Raw genomic sequence first — 8931 nt, forward strand, 5'->3', positions numbered from 1 at the left:
TCTTTTGTTATTTTGGTGTTCACTTCGTTATTTTAATAAACGTAAAGATGAGCATCCACATTCCTGCTGCATTTTGGTCCTCCTTTCCCAACGACAACCATGACAGAATCTCCCACCACAAAAGGACCAAGCAGCAGAGGAAGGAGCAACAGGTGGATTGTAAGGAGCAGTGGGAATTTGAGTTGGACCAACGAGAAAGATGGACATGGGAACAGATTATGGCCGGAGAGGGCCCATGGAGAAAATGGGGTGAGGACCGGGAACGTTACCGAGGAACACGACTGGCGTTGAAGCACGAGAGGCACCCCCAAGAATTATTTTTGGGGGGGCACACGGGTAGTTTGGCTGGGCCAAGGGTGAGCCATAAGCCAGCTACCCGTGTTTATATGGAGGAACGTATGGAGTGGAGGGCGCCGTGTTTTTCTGAAGTGCGCACAATCTCGCCCATACGCACGCACAGTCCGGTGCGAGTTATTCCAGCCCCTCGCGGATGCCGTGCTAGAGTGGGCATCCAGCCTGGTAGGAGGATGCCTGCGCAGCGCGTCTGGTCGCCGGTACGCCTCCTAGGACCAGGCTACCCTACTCCCGCTCTACGCACGGCAACCATCAGGCCCCTGCACAGCCCAGTGCGCCCTGTACTAGCACCCCACTCGTACAGGGCTACTAGTTCCATCCAGTCAGGACGGGTTGTGCAGGAGGTAAGATCCAGACCGCCTGTGCGCCTCCATAGCCCTGGGTTTCCAGTTCTTGTCTCTTGTGCGGACCCAGAAGTGCGTCAGCCCAGTCCGACTCGTCCTGTTCCCGCTCCCCGCACTAGCCTGGAGGTGCGTGTTCCCAGTCTGGCACGTCCAGTACCAGCACCACGCACAAGGCTTCAAGTGTGTCAGCCCAGTCCGACTCGTCCTGTTCCCGCTCCCTGCACTAGCCTGGAGGTGCGTGTTCCCAGGCTGATAACCCCAGTACAGCACCACGCATCAGGCTTCCAGTGCGTCGGCTCAGTCAGGAGTCGCCAGAGCTGCCCGTCAGTCAGGAGTCGCCAGAGCTGCCCGTCAGTCAGGAGCCGCCAGAGCTGCCCGTCAGTCAGGAGCCGCCAGAGCGGCCCGTCTGCCCGGAGATGCCAGAGCGGCCCGTCTGCCCGGAGATGCCAGAGCGGCCCGTCTGCCCGGAGATGCCAGAGCGGCCCGTCTGCCCGGAGATGCCAGAGCGGCCCGTCTGCCCGGATCAGCCAGAGCGGCCCGTCTGCCCGGATCAGCCAGAGCGGCCCGTCTGCCCGGATCAGCCAGAGCGGCCCGTCTGCCCGGATCAGCCAGAGCGGCCCGTCTGCCCGGATCAGCCAGAGCGGCCCGTCTGCCCGGATCAGTCAGAGCGGCCCGTCTGCCCAGAGTCTGCCGATGACCCGAAACCAAGGGAGTCTAGCAGCAACCCTGAACTGAGTAAGCCTGACAATTCAGAACTTAAAGTGATTAACTTTCTAATGATTGAGTCTGCCTACAGTGTGGAAAGGAGGAGGTCAGCCTAGGATCTGGAACGAGGGGTGTCTGCCTACGGCCCGAATCGGATTAAGTCGGTCGGCATTCTGGAGGACAGTAGGCCGGAGCCTGAACCACCACCTGCATAGGTGGGTTGGGGAGGGGGGGTGTAGCACAAGTGCCGTCGGTGACGGCAGCCACACTCCCTTCCCTCCCTTTAGTTTAGGGGGATTTTGTTGTTGTTTTGGGTTTTGTTTATTTATGAGGTGCGTCCGGAGTCTGCACCTTTAGTGGGGGGTTCTGTCACGTCCTGACCAGTATAAGGGTTAATTGTTATTGTAGTTTGGTCAGGACGTGGCAGAGGGTATTTGTTTTATGTGGTTCGGGGTGGTGGTTGTTGTAGAAGGGCATTTGATTTATGTATTCCGGGGGTTTTGGGCACTGTGTCATATTCATGTATTTCTATGTTTAGTCTAGTGTATCTGTTTCTATGTTTAATTAATTGGGGTTGGGACTCTCAATTGAAGGCAGGTGCTGTCTCTTTGCCTTTGATTGAGAGTCCTATATATTAGGGTGTGTTAGGGTTTGTATTTTGTGGGAGATTGTTTCTTGTTTTGCCTGTTTCTTGTTTAGCGTGAGTAAGCCTTTCAAGACTGTTACGTTGATTGTGAGTTCGTTCTTTTGTTATTTTGGTGATCACTTCGTTATTTTAATAAATGTAAAGATGAGCATCCACATTCCTGCTGCATTTTGGTCCTCCTTTCCCAACGACAACCGTGACAAACGAGTTATCATCCCTACTGCCTTTGATCTGGTGGACTCACTAAACACAAATACTGTGTCTGTAAATTATGTCTGAGTGTTGGAGTAATGCCCCTGTCTGTCTGTCTGGAAAGTTGTGCCATGTGGTTTGCTTCTTTTCAGGAATTTGATGTATTGCATTTACTTTTACTTTGTACTTTTACTCAAGTATGACAATGTAGTACTTTTTCATCCACTGTACTTAAGTACATTTAAAGTCAGATACTTTTTGACTTTTACTCAAGTATTATTTTACTGGGTGACTTTTACTTTTATCTGAGTAATTTTCTATGAATGTATATTTACTTTTACTCAAGTATGTTGTGCCAGTGCTGAAAACATGTACATGACACTGCAACAACATTTCCCCATGGGGACAATAAAGTCAGTAAAGTAAAGTGCCATGAGGAGCCCATCTGGGAAGGAGTCTACTGCCCATTCATTGTGCAGGCCTATCAAACACATTCACAGACATGAGTACACACACAGAGAATGCATGCACACATGCATGTATGCACATGTAAACACACACATACACATACACACTGAGAGAGAAAACAAGTACAACACAGCAAAGACGATATACTAGTCGCCTAGAGATATGCCGTATACTGTATGTAGCATTCAGAAGCCTTGACGCAATCATCTTGTGGACTGTCCTATTTTTTGACTTACCTATGATATGAACAGTGTTAAAGTTGGGCTTCATGAGACCCAAGCCAGTTCTTTTGTAAACATCCCGTGGTGACGCCATCACTTTCATCTCCCAACAGCAAGACCTGACAACCAGGATATAATATAATAATAACATATGCCAATTAGCAGATGCGTTTATCCAAAGCGACTGACAGATACACGCACATACATTTTACATATGGAGAGAATCGAACCCACTACCCTGGCATTACAAGTGCCCTGCTCTAGCAACTGAGCTATAAAGTACCATAAAGTCATCATAGGTACTGTGGTAATAAAAGTGTAGTAGCAAAATGTGAAGTTAATTGACAGCCCTTTAATTTCACAATGCCACAGAAACAGACAGGATGTTTACAACTTCCATGCAATCAGATTGAGCTTGGTTTCTGAGACAAATACAGCTTCATGCACAGCAGACAATATAACTCTTAGAGAGCAAGCATTCACTGAATACCACATTATTAGAACGTTGACAAGAAGGAATGTTCCAAGGAAAGTTCCGGAATGTATAGAATCAGTGCTTTGGAAGTGGTTGTCTTAACAGGAGAATGTGAGGCTCGGTCTTGTGGATCATATGACACACCCATCCAAGAGACTGCTGCACTCCCAGTCGCCTCCACTCACCCTTAGAAATCAAGTGGAATTTGGGGACTTTTGTTTTGCCACAACATATCTATATTCATAGTGATCGTCGTTATATTTGTCTGAGTAGTAGATTTGTCTGCCATAATGTCAATAAACAACTTTAACCTGTTATGGCTAGGGGGCAGTATTTTCACGGCCGGATAAAAAACGTACCCAATTTAATCTGATTATTACTCCTGCCCAGAAACTAGAATATGCATATAATTATTAGCTTTGGATAGAAAACACTCCAAAGTTTCTAAAACTGTTTGAATGGTGTCTGTGAGTATAACAGAACTCATTTGGCAGGCCAAAACCTGAGAAGATTCCATGCAGGAAGTGCCCTGTCTGACAATTTCTTGCCCTTCTTGATTATCTCTATCCATTACAGGGGATCTCTGCTGTTACGTGACACTTCCTACGGCTCCCATGGGCTCTCAGAAGGCGGCAAAAAGCTGAATCGTGGCTTTGCAGGCTCTGGCTGAAAAAAAGTAGCGCATTTGGATAGTGGCTGGTCACAGTACTGTGAGACTCAGGCTCGTACCCGAGTCGACCCCATGCTTTATTTTCTTTCGTCTGTTTACCTAAACGCAGATTCCCGGTCGGAATATTATTGCTTTTTTACGAGAAAAATGGCATAAAAATTGATTGCTTTGAAGTACGGTAATGGAATATTTAGAAATCTTTTGTGACGAAATGCGCCATGCTCATGACCCTTATTTACACTTCGGATAGTGTCTTGAACGCACGAACAAAACGCCGCTATTTGGATATAACAATGGATTATTTTGAACCAAACCAACATTTGTTATTGAAGTAGCAGTCCTGGGAGTGCATTCTGACGAAGAACACCAAAGGTAATCAAACTTTTCTAATAGTAAATCGGAGTTTGGTCAGGGCTAAACTTGGTGGGTGTCTAAATAGCTAGCCGTGATGGCTGGGCTATCTACTCAGAATATTGCAAAATGTGCTTTCACCGAAAAGCTATTTTAAAATCGGACACCTCGATTGCACAAAGCAGTTCTGTATCTATAATTCTTAAAATAATTGTTAGGTTTTTTGTGAACGTTTATCGTGAGTAATTTAGTAAATTCACCGGAGGTTTGCGGGGGGTATGCTAGTTCTGAACGTCACATGCTAATGTAAAAAGCTGGTTTTTGATATAAATATGAACTTGATTGAACAAAACATGCATGTATTGTATAACATTATGTCCTAGGTGTGTCATCTGATGAAGATCATCAAAGGTTAGTGCTGCATTTAGCTGTGGTTTTGTTTTTTGTGACATTATATGCTAGCTTGAAAAATGGGTGTCTGATTATTTCTGGCTGGGTACTCTGCTGACATAATCTAATGTTTTGCTTTCGCTAGCCGAAATATTCCATGACCGTACTTCGAAGCATGTCAAACGCTGTTTAAAATCAATTTTTATGCGATTTTTCTCGTTAAATAGCGATAATATTCCAACCGGGCGACGTTGTATTCGTTCAAAGACTGAAAGAAAAACATGGAGTCCTCTCGTGGACGCGCACTTGTGTCATTGTTCCCTGCCTGACCACTCACAAAAACTCCTGCTGTTTTTCGCCCAGAGACTGCAGAGACGTCATTCCACTTTCTGGCGCCTTCTGAGAGCCAATGGAAGCCTTAGAAAATGTCACGTTACAGCAGAGATGTTGTATTTTTGATAGAGATGCCACAGAAGGAGAACAAATTGTCAGACAGGGCACTTCCTGTATGGAATCTTCTCAGGTTTTGGCCTGCCATATGAGTTCTGTTATACTCACAGACACCATTCAAACAGTTTTAGAAATGTTAGAGTGTTTTCTATCCAAATATACTAATTATATGCATATTCTCGTTTCTGGGCAAGAGTAGTAACCAGTTTAAATCGGGTACGTTTTTTATTCGGCTGTGCAAATACTGCCCCCTAGCACCAACAGGTTTTAACTAAATACCAAACAATTAGTCTCCTTTAACTAAATACCAAATAACTAGTCTCCTTTAACTAAATACCAAAAAACTAGACCCATTTAACTAAATACGAAATAACTAGACTCCTTTAACTAAATATAAAATAACTAGTTTCCTTTAACTAAATACCAAACAATTAGTCTCCTTTAACTAATACCAAACAGTTTGTCTCCTTTAGCTAAATATGAAATAACTAGACTCTTTTAACTAAATGCCAAATAACTAGTTTCCTTTAACTAAATACCTGTCACGTCCTGACCATAGTAAGTTGTTATTTTCTATGGTAGAGTAGGTCAGGGCGTGACAGGGGGTGTTTGTCTATGTTTTGTATTTCTATGTTCAGTTTCTAGTTTGGTATTTCTATGTTGGTTTTGTTTGGTATGATCTCCAATTAGAGGCAGCCGGTTGTCGTTGTCTCTAATTGGAGGTCATATTTAAGTTGATGTTTGTCCCACCTGTTTTTGTGGGTGATTATCTTTTGAGTAGTGTTTGTTTCTCTCTGCGTCACGGTTTGTTGTTTTGTGTATTTAAGTATTTAGTGTTTGATTTTGTTTCACGGTAAATAAAATATGTGGAACTACGAACACGCTGCATTTTGGTCCGATCCTTTGAACAGCCGTGACAATACCAAACATTCTCCTTTAACTAAATACCAAATAACTAGTCTCATTTGACTAAATAACAAACAATTAGTCTGCTTTAACTAAATATGAAATAAATAGACCCCTTGAACAAAATTCCAAATGACTAGTCTCCTTTAACTAAATAGCAAATAACAAGTCTCCTATAACTAAATATGAAATAACTAGACTCCTTTAACTAAATACCAAATAACATGTCTCCTTTAATAACTACACTCCTACATGAAATGGCTTACTTTGCTATGACCACCAATATTATGCCACAGAATCTGTCATTTGTAGAAAATAGATGCAGTGAATAACTGAAATAAGACATAATACTGACCTAAGATGACCAAAACTCCATTTGGCTCACAATGTACAGAAATTGTCCCGAGGTGTCAACAGCAAGCAGTCCTCCACCTTTCTTTTCTCTCACCAATAGTTCTATATTTTCTATACATACCCACACAGAAGTGTTTATGTCCTTTGGAACGGTAGCCATGGCGAGTCATTAACAGATTGTCTTCTCAGCAAAATCCCGGCCACCTGTAGGCCTCGGCTGTCTCGGCCCGCAGTGCTAATTGATGCAACAGAAAATCATAAATTAGAGGCTTTAGATGGAGTCCTGTCATGGCAATCGACAGCTTTGGCCTTTCACACCGTAATCACACCGTGTCTCAGCCAAGAGAGTCCAACTTCACTAAGCTGCTGAGATATAAAGAGAGCAGCTTTGAAAGTTTGAAACCATACTGTGTTGTGGCCCTTTCTCTGCATATTTATTTTTGTTTTATCAATTGTTTAAAAACTGTACTGTAGTAATTGCACACCATTATTTGAATGTCCCTGTAGGCTACACAACTTAATGTCGTTCATCCCACTATCACCAATTATTGTTAAATAGACACAAATGACTTTAGTGAAATTAGTGACCGACACAATTCGTGTCCACCACACGATTTTGTATACAGTGCATTTCTATCACAGGTGAAGGAAGATGGGTGGGCGTACAACTCCAAGTTCTAGCAACCCATGTGTTGCTTGTTCGAATCACATTTTATTTGAATTTTTTATTTAACCTTTATTTAACTGGGCAAGTCAGTTAAGTGCAAATTCTTATTTACAATGACGGCCTACCAAAAGGCAAAAAGCCTCCTGCGGGGATGGGGGCTGGAATTAAAAATATAAATAAAGGACAAAACACACATCACGACAAGAGAGACATCAAATCAAATTGTATTGGTCACATACACATGGTTAGCAGATGTTATTGCGAGTGTAGCGAAATGCTTGTGCTTCTAGATCCAACAACACAACACTACATAAAGAGAGACCTAAGACAACAACATAGCATGGCAGCAACACATGACAACACAGCATGGTAGCAACACAACATGACAACAACATGGTGCAACACAACAACACAACACATGATGGACAACTTTAGCATTTTAGCTAATTATCTACTTTGCAACTACTTAGCTAGCATGTTACCTAACCTTAACCGTAACCCTTTAACTATTTAGTTAGCATGTTACCTCACCCTCACGCACATCACTGAGGACCTGAAATGGTCCCTGCACACCGACAGCATGGTGAAGAAGGTACAACAGCACCTTGTTAACTTCAGGTGGCTCAAGAAATGTGTGTTTGCCAACCACAGGGCTCTCCAGAGGGTGGTGCGGTCAGCCCAACACAGCATCGGTAAAACACTGCCTGCCCTCCATCTACAGCACTCCGTGTCACAGGAAGGTCAAGAACATCATCAAGGACCTCAGCCACCCGAGCCACGGACTGTTCACCCCGCTAAAATCTAGAAGGAGGAGTCAGTACAGGTGCATCAAAGCTGGGGCCGAGAGACTGATAAACAGCTTCTATCTCCAGGCCATCTCCGCCCAGTACCCTGCCTTGAGCCTTAGTCCGTGTTACTAGCCGGCTATCACCCGGTACTCTACCCTGCACCTTAGAGACTGCTGCCCTATGTACATTGAGTCAATGGATGCTGGTCACTTGAATAATGTTTTCATACTGTTTTTCCCACATACTGTTTTTCCCACATATGTATATCTTGTATTCTAGTCAAGGCTCATCCTAAATAACTACGGCTGTATACACCTTTCTATTCACATACTGTCTATACCGTCTATACACACCATTCACATACATATACTGTATATATTCTGGACTCTGTTCAGGAAGTTCATTTCTTGCAATTCTATCTATTTTGCCATGGGGTTTTGTACTGTGTATTTAAATACTGTATTCTCATCGTAGTTCATTCTATTATTATACTACTGCACATTGCAATTTAGTTTGTACACACCGCATATTCATTTACATACTGGATTCCTGACATAACTCACTATAATATAATATACTGTTGTACATGTCATTCTTAGTATATATTGTGTACATTCATATGGTGTATATATGTATAGATTGCATTTGGATTACTGTTACAGTTATATTTGGGTTAATTGGATTTGTGCTGAAAAGTGTTAAATTATTTTTTCTTTTGTATTTTTATTATTTGTGTACTTGTTTGACATTTTACTACATTGTTAGGAACTAGTAACATAAGCATTTCACTGCAACCACTATAACATCTGCTAAACAATGTACGTGACCAATAAACTTAGATTTGATTAACCCTAACCTTAATGCTTTGGCAATATTAACCCAATGTTCGTTATGCCAATAACGCAATTTGAATTTCAGAGAAAGCGAGAGATGAGAGATGGGGTAGAGAG

The 8931-nt window shown here is 43.1% G+C and overlaps 1 pseudogene; it reads right to left on the reverse strand.

Moving 5' to 3' along the window:
* Window positions 1-3480: 3480 nt before the first annotated feature.
* LOC123739594 (cyclin-dependent kinases regulatory subunit 2-like) lies at window positions 3481-8730 on the reverse strand (annotated as a pseudogene).
* Between the last annotated feature and the right edge of the window lie 201 nt (window positions 8731-8931).

This window comes from Salmo salar, unplaced genomic scaffold (assembly GCF_905237065.1).
Source record: "Salmo salar unplaced genomic scaffold, Ssal_v3.1, whole genome shotgun sequence".
Classification (NCBI taxonomy): Eukaryota; Metazoa; Chordata; class Actinopteri; order Salmoniformes; family Salmonidae; genus Salmo; species Salmo salar.